Source organism: Thamnophis sirtalis, unplaced genomic scaffold, assembly GCF_051295495.1.
Source record: "Thamnophis sirtalis isolate CommonGarterSnake01/CBP01778 unplaced genomic scaffold, rThaSir2_p1.2 scaffold_11, whole genome shotgun sequence".
Classification (NCBI taxonomy): domain Eukaryota; kingdom Metazoa; phylum Chordata; class Lepidosauria; order Squamata; family Natricidae; genus Thamnophis; species Thamnophis sirtalis.
The window spans coordinates 53,337,775-53,354,820 of record NW_028261391.1 but is presented as its reverse complement, the minus strand read 5'-3'; positions in this window follow the sequence as shown (position 1 = coordinate 53,354,820).

The window sequence follows — 17,046 nt, the reverse complement described above, 5'->3', positions numbered from 1 at the left end:
TGAAGAAACAATGCTGCTTTATTGTTAGAAATACTTGAGTACTCTTTTATGAAGCAACCTCAAAAGTTTTCACAAAGTTTTACTGGAGTAAAACACTCCTTTGAAGCTTTGCACAGTTCTAATTTATAATTCATAAAAATCTAAACCATTACAATAAAATATAATATCTAGCCATTCATCCTGTGTTATATGGTTTACATCAAGAAGAAATGGAATAAATGGATAAAAGTACAAATGGATGTGATTCTAAAGCATGAGTTCTTTGCTTCATAATCTCTTAGTTCAGAACCATTTACATTATATTTACACAAGCTATTTTGCAATATTTTAAATGGAGACACTTTATTGAAGATTGAATTTTGTGTGAAAAAATGTCTAAATGTCTAGGATAAATAGCCATGGTCACCTTCAGATGAAGGTGACCTGAAATGAAGGTCCTCCTGAAATTCCAACTTGTTGATTTGTTTTGCAGGTTGTGGATTATACAAAGGTCATCCTAGCCACAACTGCTACTTAATCATTGAACAGGAGTCATGAGTACAGGAGGAACCCCGATTGTGCATTGGGGTACTGCAATTCCAGTCAACACAAACACCAACACCAAAGATGTCTTAGTCCTGACAACAGTAGCCTCCAAAATCCAAAAGAAATCCAAAATTAAGGAAGGTTGTTTTATTTTTCTTAATGTAATCTACTTAACTTTGTTTTGTACTTACTGCTTACTTGATAAAAATCTCACATCACCAAGCTGCTAAATTGATTGGATATAGAGACTATAACACAAAATTATTAAGTAGCTCTTAATTACCACCTTAATGTTCATTGCGTTACCATACGGTGCATTCCTTGTGCCAGAAGTATATCAAAAGATGAGCATTAAGTAACTAAGTAACAATCTGGTAGAAGATTAAAGACTCAGGCAATTAGCTTCTCAACAGAGATTTCATTGCTCTTACATTTTACAATACATTTTGTTTCAGAATTCGTCTCAACCTATAGGAGATGACAAATAGAAAAAAATGATATACACATTCTGTTATTAAATGAAGAATATACATACATACATACATACATACATACATGTGTTTGTATGTGTGTGTGTGTATATGTGTGGCAAAAATCACAATACATCACAAGGCATTTTAAAAACTAAACAATTTATTATCTCATAAACCTCTCATAAATCAAGTGATAATACATAAAATAGCAGAAATGACATTGTGAGAGCCATGGTAGTGGAGCAGTGGTTAGAATGCAGTATTACAGGCTAATTCTGCTGACTGCCAGCAGTTTGATTCTCAATGGCTCAATGTTGACTCAGTCTTCCATTATGCTGAGATTAGTAAAATGAAGACCCACATTATTGGGGGCAATATGCTGACTGTTAATTGCTTAGAGGGAACTGTAAAGTGGTATATTATTGTTATTGCTATTGCTGTTAGTTTTTTAGCACTGAATACCTAACTAATATATGTTGTATCCAAAGAAATTTTAGTTGATGTTTAATCTATGAGAAATAGTATACAAACATACATACATACATACATACATACATACATACATACATACATACATACATACATACATACACAGGTCTTGGCATATTTGGGTCTTTTCCCGTGAAAGATTGAGAGTATCTTGGTGACGTTTTGATGAGGTCCCACTTGCCATCTTCAGGCTGGTGCCTTCGGCTTCGTGCTTGTGTGAGCAACAAGTACAAAGCCGAAGGCACCAGCCTGAAGATGGCGAGTGGGACCTCGTCGGAACGTCACCAAGATACTCTCAAACTTACACGGGAAAAGACCCAAATACGCCAAGACCTGCATACCTGTACCCGTGAAAATCTATGTATACATATGCATATATTTGTATGATTATAACTTGTCTTTGTTATTTCTCTTTTCAGGTATTGAAGCTTGTGAACAATAGAGTGTCCTTTAAAGCCTTCTCAATGTTATTTCTGAAAATTCAGTACTAGATACTTATGACTCCTAAATCATCATATTCAAAACAAAATCTAATCCAAATATAGTCTTTCCATCATTTGATTGGGAAGGACATGTTCAGACTCAATTCTGGTACGATTTAATGGCTCTAGATTTGGTGCACTTTGGATTCAAAAAGTTTTGATCTTTGATTTTGAAAAATGACCTCAAAAGGCCTGCTACACAAATTGGGAGTCCTCTTGAAATCATGATTCCTGATTGAAGAGGAGATGATAGCTGTGTTTCAGAAGGCCTTTTCACAAATCACATCTTTTCACATCTTATGAGCCAATTTCACACATTTCTGGGATGGGAGGCTCAATGTCATGCATCTGGATTACTGCAATACCCTGTACAGAGGATTGCCTTGAAGACTATTCAAAAGTTTCAGTCAGTCCACAACTAGTTTTGGACACAGCTCAGTATTCCTCCCATTGTATGTACAATTATTGCCTCATGAGCTATACTGGTTACCAGCAGGTTCTGGGCATAATCTATGGAGCTAGTTATTATCTCTAATGCTTTGCAGTTATTTGAAGAGCTCTCTGTCTCATATTATTTTTCTCCATCTACAAGGATTGGACAGAGTAGACATGCTCATCATTCATCATTTAAGTATTGTCATTTGGTGCATCTTCTCTATCATTGTGCCTGAACTGTGGAACAGAATTCCTCCCAATAGCCAATTTTGATTATTTTCTTGTGTCAGAAATTTGTATGTCTTCTTTGATGGTCCTTGATTATTTTTGTTTGTATGGAGTTATTTCTATTTTATTATGCTTTAACATTTTAAAATATTATGTTGATTTAATTTTGCCTACCGTCCAGTCACACATAGATATGGCAGCAACATAATTAATTGACTGAATGAGTGAAGAAACAAATAAATTTAGATTAAATAATGTCATTGGAGGGGCAGCTCATCCTTCAAAACATCTTACTTCTCTAAGCAAACACAAGAAGGAAACCATCTCTGAGTTCTCCTAAATAAAATACCTTAAGAGGTTTCTGGGATTAGGCGAACTCTATTGTGCCTTTGTTGACAATATCTGACCATATGCAAAATCTGAATACATAAAATTATAAAAGATGTAACAAAATCAATGTAAATAATTTCTTTCTTATTACATCTTCCTTTTGATAATTAAGTTGATACTCAACGTTTCTTGTATTCTTCCTTAAAGGCCATTTCAGCACACATCTAAACTATACTTTTAATAATATAGAGAATTATATGTTAAATCAATGCCTCATGCAGTCTGCTTATGATAAAGACAATAACAATCATTTTTGGCCACTGCAGCATAAGACCAGTTTTATTCTGAGCATTCTCACATTAAGCTCAGTTCGTAAATTTAATGATTAGCTTTTTGCTACATCAAACTTATTGTCTTTAGTCTACCAACCTGCAAGGATACAGAATACACATATACTCAGGGAAATGAGCAGCACTAGAAATTTGTGCACTTTAATGTTAATATTAAAGACAATGTGCATAAAATGATTCCTTTGAGTTTATGTCCATGGTTATTTTCTAAAAAGAATGCCTATAAATTTTGCAATACCACTCTCAGAACTATTTTTCCTTGGCAGGGGTTTTCACAAATCACACTTTGCAGTGAAGAAAGAAATTTTTGCAATCTGTTACTTCCTAGGCTATATCTGCACAAGTGCAATTCCATGAATCAGTTTCTCATCAAATGTTTAAATGACCCATATCATCTGCACCCAGCAAAGTAGATAGATGCAATCATCAAAATGTCTATCAAAATGTACTTGATTACTGGATTGTCCATGACCTGAATCATATTCTTTTCTTTTCATATTGAACCTAATACGATGTCACTAAAAGTAAGCTGAGAGAAAATTAATAGACAACAGAGTTATTATACTAGTTTGAAGCACTGCAGATTCAGGTTTTCTAGTTGCTTCAACCTTCAGTTATTCCTAGTAGTGTTTTTATGCTATTGGAAAATAGCATAAGTTCTAAGTTTCAGTGGAATAAATATCCCAAAGGTGTAGTGTAAAGCAAAGGAAATCTGTGAAGTGAACTAGTTAAGCAGTTCATATAGAAAGGGTGGGTACACTATGTTCTTAGTGCACATAAAGACCCTGAGTTACCTACTCATCTCATGAATACCACAATTCAGATAAATAGTTTATCAGGCCGCTGGCAGATTATAGAAGACTCTTTTTGTTGGCATATTTGACCAGTGGGGGAAGCTAACAGTTCTATTCTTACAATGAATTACCAGGGATCATACAACTGTTATCTCCTTGAGAGTTTTCCCACCAAGAATGTAAAGATAATACTTTGCATTATTTACAGAAAAAAAGATTTTGTGTGGATGTGTGTGTATAAGTGTGTATTTGCTGAGATATGTGAGTCTATTTTGTGCGAAATCTAAACATTGTTTCAATACACTGTCCTTCCTGAAGTCAGGGATCTGTTGGCTCCAAAGCTCACCTGAGTCAATAGGGCTAACTGTGGCAGTTTTCATTTCTAGCCAACTATTTTGGTGATACTGTGAAACAGAAAGCTTAATCTCTTTAAAAAAAGACAGATATTTTCTTTTGCGCATTATGAATGGCACAACTAAAACTTCTCCTGAAATGTACTCATTTCATTTCACTTGTATGCTAACTACTACTTATCCTTTTTACTCAATCTGGTTGAAAAGAATATCCCCCCTTAACAGGCTAAAGATTGATGGTAAGGAAGTTTTTAAAAAAATCCAACCCTGATCTACTTATTATTTTTGGACAAATAAGAACCTGATTATCCAAATCTAAAGCACATGAAGACAGCTGGCTCCTGCTAGGATATACAAAAAAAGGAGAGCAGTGTTCTTTGCTTCTGTGCAATAGTCTTGGGCAGTTTGACTGCTGACTGGTTGCTGCTGATTGCAATGTCACAGAGGCCAATCTGTCAAAGGTCTGTTGTCAGAAAAGCCTTAGTTTGGAAAACAGCTTTAATCTGGTTTAAGTTACCAAAGGGTAAATTAAATTTGGATGGGATAAAAGTGATCTTATGGGTGACAAAATGATGGTGAAGCTGCCTGTGACTCTAGTGATGGAGGAAAAGCTGTGGCCCTGCAGATATCAGGTTTGTGATAAAGTTGCCCTTGGTTTCCCACTGGAGCTGCTGTCTACAAAGCCATCTCATTCTATATTCCTTCTCTGTGAAAATTAAAGTGAAGTAAAGGCTCCAGCTGTGGGGGAAAGCAGATTTTGCATGTCAAGAGAACTGCTATGAAAATTATCCCCCCTTCTCCTTCTCTGCTTCACAAGAATAGGAAGAATGGCAGTGTTGGTGCCAGCTTTCCAATCTTGCTCCCATCATTCTCTCCATATCTCTTTTGCCTTGGGTGGCAAGAGACGGAGTAAGGGAGAAATAATGAGGAGAGAAATGGCAGAGAATATCTTATTTGGGACAAGTCCTACTGATTGTTCTGCAACAGTAGAGAACAGTCAGCAGAAGACCCAAAGGAGATGTTCTCCATCATATTCTCTTCTTCTGCTTCTTGTGTAAATATAATCCCTATTATACTCCATTGCCTAAGAAAAATAATGGTTGTACGTATGGGCAGTATTTTGTTAACCAGACAGTTTTTCTTCAGGTTTCTGCACTGTGCAAGAGCATCTTAATGTAGTGATGAGGAAGCCCATTTTTTCTGAAATTGGATAGTGAAAACTGAAAATGCTGAAACAACGCCATACATTGAATGTCTATGGAGATTCTCAGTCATTCAGGTCATGGTTGTCCCAAATGTTCTATTTCAAGAGGCAATTGGGCTTTCTGGTTCTTCTTTGAAGATGTTTTGCTTCTTATCTAAGAAGCTCCTTCAGCTCAGAGCTGAAGAAGCTTCTTTGATGAGAAGCAAAACGTCTTCAAAGAAAAACCAGAAAGTCCAGTTACTTTTTGAAAAAGCACCTTTTGGAGAACCCTATATATTGTTACATTCCTGACACAAAGATGAATCCCCCAATTAATGGCTTTTTCAGCTAATTACCCCTACTAACATTTTATTAGCATTGTGATTTGTTATTAAAATATCAACAATAGTTTTTCATTATGAAGTTGGGATTTTGTGCCCATGGATAAAGTCAGAATCCAAAGAACTTGTTTTAGAAATGCATTGGCCTTTAATTTTTTTCTCCTTCTCAAACATGAATATTGCCAAAGATTTTAATGAAAAATAAACATTAAAGCTGGCTAGTGTTTATTCTTCTTTAGAAATTCTTATTCCATCTTGCCCTCTCTCTCTCTCTCTCTCTCTCTCTCCCTCCCTCCCTCTCTTCCTCCCCCCCTCTCTCTTGCTTTATCTGGAAAATCCTCCTTACACAGTTCTCTGAAATGATTAATTTATCTTTGTAGAACTTTCTGAAAAGACAAAAGGAGGTCTCTATATACTATAAGTACAATATATGGGGAAATTTTATCATGGAATGAAAGAAAAAAACTACAATATTCTTGGCTACATCATACATTTTCAAAAGTAAGCCTATACTTCAGTTTGTAAATAGAGTAGTGAATTATGTTAGGATACTCAATAAATTGTAGGCATAAATCTGTCAGAGTGCAAATATCCTCTATATATTAGAAAGTAGAGATTTTATTTACACTGATCTATATATTCATAGATATAGCAAACTGGCTTGAAATGGAGGATAGTTTCAAAATCAGTCAATGTTAGATCAAGGCACATGGCTCCAAGAAAGAAGAATAAATTTAAATACACATAACTTCCTTGCTCTGAATATAGCCAACTGACGGTTACCTGATTAAATCTCTATTTGCTTCCTTTTCTATCTCAATGTTCTCTGGTTGCTGAGCCTGGCCAAATATGAATTAATTTGCTGGACTCTAGAAGTGCAGTTTTTGTAATATCTAGCAACAAGATGCTGTATGGAAGTAATGTAGGAACACTAAGATGTTTCAAGGAGACAACTTGAAATGACAAGCTCCATGATATTAATTTTATACAGCAGTTGTAATTAGTTATGTTATTTCTTATGAGGCCAACTCCTTCAGTTTGGTCCTGATCTCTTTGGCAATTCTTAAGCTTGTTTACAATTACAAAAAGAATAGAACAGCCAGTATTTTTCATACGTATATATCACAATACAACCCTTGAAATTGACCATCCCATGCCTGGCATGTTAACATGTTGCTGAAAATGTAATTGAAAGGACTTGGAATTGTATTTCTTTAGTCACTCTGACAAGGAACTTTCTTCTCAATGATATCTGCTCACAAGAAAAGGACTTTTTATTCTTTGTCTCCCACACAATTATCACAACTAAATCTTTTTCTTAAATTCCTTATTTCCAAACAGGAATTATCTTAGTTGCATGACTACAAATAGCACCCAGGAGATAAAAAGTCTCTTTGCTATCACCTACTTATTTGAAGGAATTCAAAAAATAAAGTAGTTGATCATACAATGGAAAAGAAAAAAATGCAGTGTATGGAATTACCAATGTTCTGCATGACAACTGGAAAAGGCTTTTCATGTGCTGAATGATGTTGGATGGGGTGCAATTTGAGTTAGAGGAACAACCAATCACACTCCTTAGAATGTTGCAATTAAAACTATGGGGAGATCAGTTCTGAATGTTTGGTAACTGTGGGAGTAGTAATATTTACAATGGCATGATTTCATATTTCAGTGCCAAGATGAGAGAATGCATAGTAAAGTAGATGTATGAATATGACCAAAGTCACAAATTCCACAGTGTTAGTTTAAGCTCTTTTCTTGATCCTTTGCTTTGGAACCCAGCAAATATTTTCCTGTTCCTAAATAATATAATGGATATACAAAGTATGTTCACATTTAGTACTTATGAACAAACCAAGCCTAAATAATGAACACACTAAGAATGAGTTATCTGGTGAAATAAGCTCTTTTAACTAGGAATACATTTTCTTTACCATATATTCATTCAAAAAGGAGTTAGCAATAGCAATAGCAGTTAGACTTATATACCGCTTCATAGGGCTTTCAGCCTTCTCTAAGCGGTTTACAGAGTCAGCATATCGCCCCCACAGTCTGGGTCCTCATTTCACCCACCTCGGAAGGATGGAAGGCTGAGTCAACCTTGAGCCGGTGAGATTAGAACCACTGAACTGCAGATAACAGTCAGCTGAAGTGGCCTGCAGTACTGCATCCTAACCACTGCGCCACCTCGGCTCTTCCAGCAAAGCAGATGGATGTGTTCCATCATTATATCCATAATACCTGGTACACAGTGATATGACAAAAGATGGCAATTTGTTCCTGCTGTTTTCTACACCACTGCTCATTCTGTTCCAACAATTAAAACTATGTGCAAGGAAAGAGCTGATGTAGATAGATAGCAGAGCTGGTTTCCTCTATCAAGAGCAAAAGCCAGTTCAGAAAACTGTTGAAAGATTGGGCTTCCATTTATCATGGAATGGCATATTGACTGCACGGGCAGACTATCACTGCTAATTAATCCTCTCCTTTTGGGAACAGAATAACATGTCTCCTTCCATATGCTTATGCTCTTTTTCACCTTAAGAAAGTACCAGTTCATTACAACTGGAGGAAATCCATATTAAAGTGTTTAATCAGTAGCTTAAAAGTAAGCCTCCATCATGAGTTAACAGCTGTGAACTTTGACATGAGAAACATTCATTTGGAAGCATGATTGTGGTAATATCTTTCTTGCTTTATTTATCATTTATAGTTGTTAAAAATTAACAATATCCATTAATTGGGATGTGTTTTCTTCTTTGTTTAATTGGCAGCATTCAAAACTTGAATATCATAGTCAAATATAAAAAAACCTTAAATTCTAGCTTTGATTTAAGATTCAGATCAAACTTTTCTTTCATCGCCAAAAGAAAACCGTGTCTTTCAGTGCATGCTGAAAGGTGCACTGCGCCACCTCGGCATTAAGAGCTGAGGTGGCGCAGTGGTTAAATGCAGCACTGCAGGCTACTTCAGCTGACTGCAGTTCTGCAGTTCGGCTGTTCAAATCTCACTGGCTCAGGGTTGACTCAGCCTTCCATCCTTCCGAGGTGGGTAAAATGAGGACCCGGATTCTTGTTGGGGGCTGTCAGCACCTCTTCATTGGGTAATTAGGAAAGAAGACCACGAGACTCCATAAGTAGAAATCAAGTGTACTTTTACTAATTATAAATGATTAAAGGCATAGCGAAGCGAAGACTGATTATTTAGGCGCGAAAGCGATTGATGTATAGAATGACCCATTCCCCACCCCTTGGCATCACAGTTACAGTCCAATCATAATTCTCCCAAGCGTCAGGTGTGAGATAACTTCAAAAGGCATCACTAAGATGGAATGTCGGTGCCGTTAGTCTTGGCGGGAACCTCCTACGCATGCGTAGTCCGACAGGCAGCTGAGCTCCAGAATCTTCCTCCAGCACAATTAGTAACCCCTCCCAAATATCATGCCCTCCCTCCCCATTTCATGGCAGCCGAAGCAGCAGCAAAGCAGAGGCTGACATGGGCAATATGCTGACTCTGTAAACCGCTTAGAGAGGGCTGAAAGCCCTATGAAATGGTATATAAGTCTAACTGCTATTGTTATTGCTAAATCTACATGTGAAGAAGCATGTAGATTTGGGATGTTCTAATTTTTGTGAATTTATATTTTGATGATGGCTGTAATACATTTTGTACAACTAGCAGGTGTTTTACATGTTCTAAAACACATCTGTTTTTCTTTTATATTAGGTTTATTAATTTATTTATATATTTTATCCAATCAGTGAATATCTGTAGTTACAGAACCTTCAGACAATGAATAACACTGAAACATTAGGGACTATATTGTTTTTCTTCTTTTTTGTCATATTAGCATAGATGGAAAATGATTTTGTTTCTTTTTATGTGGTTGAATTGGTCCTTGGTACTCCGCCAATGTCTTCCTGCTGTCCAGCTGATCAATTTGAAGCTGAATAGTGGAAAAAACAGTACTACCCTCTAAAGGATATATTGGTGTATGTAGAACATGTACATCATACAGAATTAGCTACTTCTTGACTTTCCTGGCATATCTGTTTGCTGCAATTAATGTTGAAATTGGCTCTCAGACTGAGGGAATAAATATGAGAAGGATGAACTTTTTTTTGAACAATGATCTCTTGATAATAAATGAAGGTGAACTTCTCCATGTTTGCCAACTACACAAATTGCTCAGCACTTCAATTTGTACATCTGTTTCCATTACATTTTTAAAAATATTCATAGCTCAATAAGACTGAATATGGTGATGCAATAAATTAATTTAGGAGCTGTTTTTGCTTCTAATATATACATCACAATGTTAATCACTTAGCCACTGGGATACAAAAATAAAATATTCCATCCATGTTGGGGTCAAATGACAGAATACATTAAAAAATATGTAAAAGCAAACCAAGAAATGCTCTTTCGATCAATTTATGTTAACAGTGCAAGATTTCCAAGCAGTTTCTGTAGTCCATCTCTTTGCCTCCTACAGTTTTGCACTCTAAAAAGGCATAACACAGAAGAAAAAGAACAGGAGGATGGAAAAGGAAATTATTTAGAAATCAGAGTGTAATGCTTTATTAATTTTATCATGGCTGCAAAACAGTCGAGCATTTATGGAAGCTTTAAAGTTTCTCTTTATCACCAAAGTGGATTGTTTTTTTGTTCTTCTTCACAAGCCAATTGACCTCAATATGTAGAAAGAGTAGTATAACAGAATAACAGAGGGAGAAAGGACCTTGGAGGTCTTCTAGTGCAACCCCCCTCTTCAAGCAGGAGACCCTATACCATTCCAGAAAGTGGCTTTCCAGTCTCTTCTTAAAAGCCTCCAGTGATAGAGGCCCATAACTTTTGAAGGCAAGTCTGGTAAATTGTTCTCACTGTTAGGAAGTTTCTCCTTAGTTATAGGTGGTTCCTCTCCTTGATTAGGATGCAATAGCAGCCTGCATCCCAAGTGATCACAGAAGTCATGGAGAAATGGAATCCCAGAGAAGGTGTCAGCAGATCCCTGTCTGCTGCTTCTTTTAATCACCATGATGCAGAAAGATGTAAAAATAGTAAGGTCTATGTGATGGGAAATTCCAGTATCAGTGTGCATTGTGCTGTCATGGTGCGTAGTCTTGTAAAATGGAATTATACTATAATAGCATATCCTGGAAATAGGAAAAAAGCTCCAGGGAATGGCTGGCTGGCTTCTTCTCAACCAGACATTTTTATTAGAATGGATACAAATAGTTTACATAATTTTGGACAGAATGTAATATGTTTTAGAAAGCATAATGAGCATTTCATAGCCCCAAACAATGAGTCAGAAAAACTGGTGGAAAACGATGTGACCCTTATCTGTGTGAAATGAGAGTGACACTAATATGACTGATGGTAGAGCTGAGAAACTGTAGACCAGAAGGGAACTCAAGCCCACAATACAACTGTCAAAAGGTGATTTTTTCAGTAATTGAAAACCTCACACTTACAGTTTTTCTAACTTAATAAAGCAAATAGTCCATCAAAAGAAAATTGGAGGCTTAGATTCCAAGCTAAAGGTAACTATCAGGTTCTAGTTATATTTAAGCTCAGTTCAGGTCTGAGGTTTGTTTTCTTGAAAGCTGTTTGAAGGTTTTTTTTTACCTATCCAAGTCTTGTATTTCATTGTGTATCTTTATATTTGGCATCATTTCTTCCATCCCAGAAAAGATTTTGTACTCTCTTATCACTGCCCATTAACTTCCGCCATCTCTACTTATCTTTGTAGCTGTTCCAGACCAAGTGAGGGCAGTTGGCAGCCAAAGGCTACGCTACTACAAATAATTCATCAGCAGGGATTCATACAGAAGAGGATAATAGTGCTTTTGTGTGGTTTATCTGATATTTTCAATACAAATCTTATTAATTATATCATAATTTTTATTATTACTCTGTGTCTGACATCTGATTTATTAAAGAGGAAGAAATTTATGAATGTTTTTTTAAATAATGATGAAAACTATTATACAGTGTCCTCATTTCATTTGCCTTATAATTAATTGTAATGTTTTTGTAGATGCTTTATTTTAGGTTGTAAATCAATAACTGTTTGACAGACAAAAAGAGAGTTTCCCCATTGGTTAGTCATATCATAAGAGCAAGTATACTAATGTGCAATATGGATGTATACAATCCATATACTTATTAAGAAGGTCTTACATTATATTTTGGATTTTAGAATCCAGCAGGCAATATTAGAAATTTTGGTCACAATTATATTAGTGAAATACTTATGCTTGAAGAAATCCGAGGCAAAAGTTGTAAGTGATGGCATTTTAGGCCATTATTAACAAGCTTAAAAAGGAGTCAAGGTGATACACAGCCATCTGATTAAAATTAACATCTGAATTTGTTCATTTACTCACAATAATATGAACTTCAGAACAAAGGTCAACAATGACGACAAAGAATATCCCAAGAAAGTCCTATTTTAACTTAGTTTAGAAAAATATTCTGGCTGGTGTATTTGAGGTTGCTGAGATATCCAAGAAAATTAATAAACTTACATTACATTCATTTGTGAGTTGCTTATCAGCCCCAACAATATTTCTGTCCAAAACCAAGGTTAAACAATGTTGGAATGAGTTTGTTGATAATGTTCAATATAAAGGGGAACTGAAAGTCTTATCTTTTTCTAGCATCTAGATGCACTTCTTGGACCCTATCATTTTTGACAATTTGTAGCCATGGGCCCTTTAAGTGAAGTTAAATGAATGGGGATCATTGAACAACTGTGGAGCACCATAGAGATTGCAGAATATCTGAACCTTTTTTCAGGCACTGAATGGTTATCCTAGTTGAAGAACATTGTCAAGAATTTGATTGGAATTAGTGTACCCCTTCTAGTCCTTTTAGATTTTTGGGTGGCTTTTCATATTATTAGAATGGCAGACTTCTGGACTGCATCTGTACACTGGGAAAGGGTGTTTTACAAACATTCTGTTGTTGTTTTTTAATTATCTGGATTTCCTTTATAATGTGGCACTGATGTACTGGCAGGAATGCCTTAGCCAGGCAGAATAAACATATTTTATCTGGGAGAAACTGCTTGAAATCAATTTCTTTCACAAATTTATGGGGGCTAAGGCTCATTGGAGCTGTTCTCAGTAGCTGCACCCATGCTACAGAATAATGTCTCCTTATAAATTAAATGTGTCCCACATTGTTTACCCTCTAAATGTACTAAAAATGAAATTATTTTACAGGGCTTAGGGAGAGTGATATAAGATATAAAATATATCTTTTAATTACATTAATTGCAGGAAAATATGAAAAAGCAGTCATTTGATCTTTAATTTTGTAGAAGCCATATACTGCTCCAAAGAAGCATTAATTACTTATAATCTCAAATGTTAAACCCAGTATTGGCAGCTGTTAGTGTCTATGAAGGACGTAGATCCAAAGAACAGGTGGTGAGTCTCATCATTATTAAATTGTAAAATAGTATCATCCAAGTTGGATTGAATGTGACTGATTGTTTCTGTAAATGGAATGTAAATTTATCAGAACGAGACTTCAAACCTCCATTAGCTCTCTTGATGTTTCAGAAAGCACATTTCACCACTCAAAAGAGTTCTTTTGGCAAGTTGTAAGCATGTGCACTCACACAAATTCACTTACGGTAATTTATTTTTTCTCAGCTGCCATTTAGTCATCTTTCCTTTTCTTAGAGTACCAAAATCCAGATAAAGTTTTATTGTTTTACTGAGGATATCTGTGAGTGATTATCTCAAGACTAGAGCTTTGGCAGAACTTCTGGCTACAACAATAACAACAACAACAAACTTTCTAGAGACTTCAGGACACTATCTGAATGCATCTGTTTATAGATGAAGAGCATTGAAATTGGTTATCCAAATTTGTTAAAGTATAGTTCACATTAATTTAATGATTTGAGATAAGCACATCATGCTATACTGATATCATGCCCCATAAACAAAGGCACGCGAAATAACAGATCAACTATTGGTTAAAGGCAAGATGCCTTAAAGGGGATTTTTTTAACAAAGGAAAAAAAAACATGCCTGCAGGAAAAGGAAGGATTCCACTAAATCTTTACCATCTGCAATTCTTTATGATCTGCAATTCTACTACAATAACTTCATGAGCGTTAAATGTCTTGACCTGTTGGGTTTTGTATGAGGCTTATGGTTTTGTAATTTCAACACACTAGAAAAAGTATCACACAGAAATATAGAGCTTATAATAATGGATGTAAGTAATGGGAAGGCAATAATTTCTAAAAGTAGGGACATTTTGAGAGTGTAGCTAATTACTCTACGAGGGGCACTGTCATAAAATAAAGGCGTAGGAATTTCTGCTGTGTACCCTATTTATTTATTTCTCTGGTTTTAGTTTATGAGATTACAGTCTCAATCTTTTCATTCCAGTCATTATATTGAGATAATCATGCCTTAGAATACAGAAAATGTTTCTCCTACTGTGGTATTTTTGGCCATAAAAATGAACCTGTGCATACAGAATCTATATTAATTTTGATCTTTGTTATCTTCTGAAAGACCAAATGGAAGCATTTTTGGAGACTCCCCCCCAAAGTGTCCATAAATATTGCTTTTGTTTTGACTTAGCCATATTAGACATTCTTTGATGAGTCCACCAATTGCTTATCTCAATGAGAAATCATCTTTGTCAAGTAACAGCAAGACTTGGGAAATAAAACCAGCTTAATACCTTGCAAATATATAATTAAATAAAATCATAGCTCTGCACGACAATGAAAACACAACTCTGTTATACTTATTAATATCTAATTCATTCAACTACAAATGAAGTTAACCTTTTAAAAAGCTTGGTTTAAAACAGCTATAATTTTAGCTTGCAAATAAATATAGTAAAAAGTTTTTGAGATCTGTAAGAATAAATGTCCCATGATAACTGTACCTGTTTAGCAGATGTTGATTGCACTTTCCAAATTAGATGATTGGCAGAGACACGTGGAATGCATGTTTGCTTCTATTAACCTTTAAGTAATGTCTCTGTAAGAAAAAATAAAATAAAATAGGATTGTAGAATAATCAGATGTGATTTTATAATAACATAAGTTATGGCGAATTATTCTTTTTGTACATGAAATTTTGTCAACTTCACTAGGTAGTTCAGCTGCATCAATTGAACAAGAAGGCTAAGTTTTCTTTTATTGATAATAGATATGACAGAAACTTGTGATATGTCTCTTTAGTTTCTTATTACCTATCTGTATTAGGAAGATATAAGTCAAAGCCATTCATGCATATTTTCTACCTGTTTTGCATCATGTCATTTTCTCCTTATCACTTTGGGAACAGATCTGGCATAACTCTGTGAAGGTCATCTTCCTTATTGCCCACAAGCCTGTGACAAGGAAGTCACTACAACTCCATTATTTATTTATTTATTTAAATAAATAAATAAATAAATAAATAAATAAATAAATAAATAAATAAATAAATAATTGTAGAGATAAAAAAATAACCTTAAATAGTCTGGTGTTCAGATTGCATAAATCTTAATTTCTCTTAAATCATGCTATTATCTGTAAAATACATCTCTGAATTGTATCAGAACTACGTCTTCCAGAATGATTCTGCTCTTCCAAGTCCTTGGAGGTAAAGGTCATGGACTAGAAGGTAGCCCTTGTTTGTGATGGTTCCAGACATTACTTTAGATACTTTACTTGCCCTCTCATTACTCATTATTAGTACAGAAGTGAAATTATTATTTACACAGAGTTTCAAAGAATGATGGTAATTGGATAATGCTGTTTTTTTTAAATGTATGTTTAGTTTTGGTGACTTTTGGGGAAAGTTATTTTACTTTGGCTTGGACAGAATATGATGTTTTTCCCCTTATGGTATGACTTCATGTTTCTGTATACCACCCTAAATTTGATGAATGGATGATATAAAAATACTATTTGTTTACTATTTCTTTGTAAGCTTTTCATGCCAAGAATCAGGCCAGTAGTGAAATAACTGCACAATTGATTTCAAACTGTAGAAGAATCCATTCCATCTACTTTCTTGGGGATCTTGGAATCCCTACCACAACCAAAGTAATAATAACTGATTGAAAACAATTGGGTTTTCATATAGCCAAACTTCCATAAGGAAGAAATCTATCTGTGAAATAAAAACATTCTACATGATATGTTTATATAAATATTTCACACAAAATATCCCCATAAGCACATGTCAAAATTCACTTATTAAAAACTGTATGAATGTATGTTTTTCTTTTAGCTTTATTTTTATACTCTGTTTATGAATTAAGGTAGCTGTCCATAACTTTTCTTTTATATTTTCATTGAATTAGCCACTAAAAAAAGGAGAACGGAAAATAGAAATGGAAAAATTGCATAGTTGAAGAATTACAGGTTATTTTTAGACATATTAATGCTGCACCACATAGAAATAGTAGTTTATGGATTATTTAACACTCTTCAAAAGAAATTCTGTTGAATATCTATAATTCATTGTAATTGTTTAGTTAGAACTGCTGTGGCTTATCCCTGTGTTATTAATAGACTTTTGCTTTATACTAGTGATAAAGTGAAGATAAGAGTGGATTATCAATGAGCATACTCAAAAGTCCATATGCGAGAAAGCCTGCAATTATAACAATGGGCTCAATGGTAAGTTACTCTTCTGAGTTTCTCATTTATCTGGAAATTATGTTAACTTTCAGTATGAAGTTATTTTGTCCTTTTCCTATGAAAATAGTATTAGAAGGGACTTTGAATTCTGTCTTTTTGGTCCTTCTTATTGCATTTTTCTACATTACATCTTGAATATTTTCCCCAGCTTAAATGTACTCAGTGTCACTCTGTATTGAACTTTACAGAGCAACTGCAGCTGCAAGTTCTGTCAACAGGCTGCAGAGGCGAAGGCCTCGCTGTGCATTCCAGGAGACCACCAGCATGCCAGTTCAGCAAGAGACTGCAGTGGACTGGGAGGAGCCAATGGAGTTGGGTGCTGTCAGACCTCGAGTGTCACATACAGAGATGGACAGACGACGTGCTGAGGGATTGTGCTTCT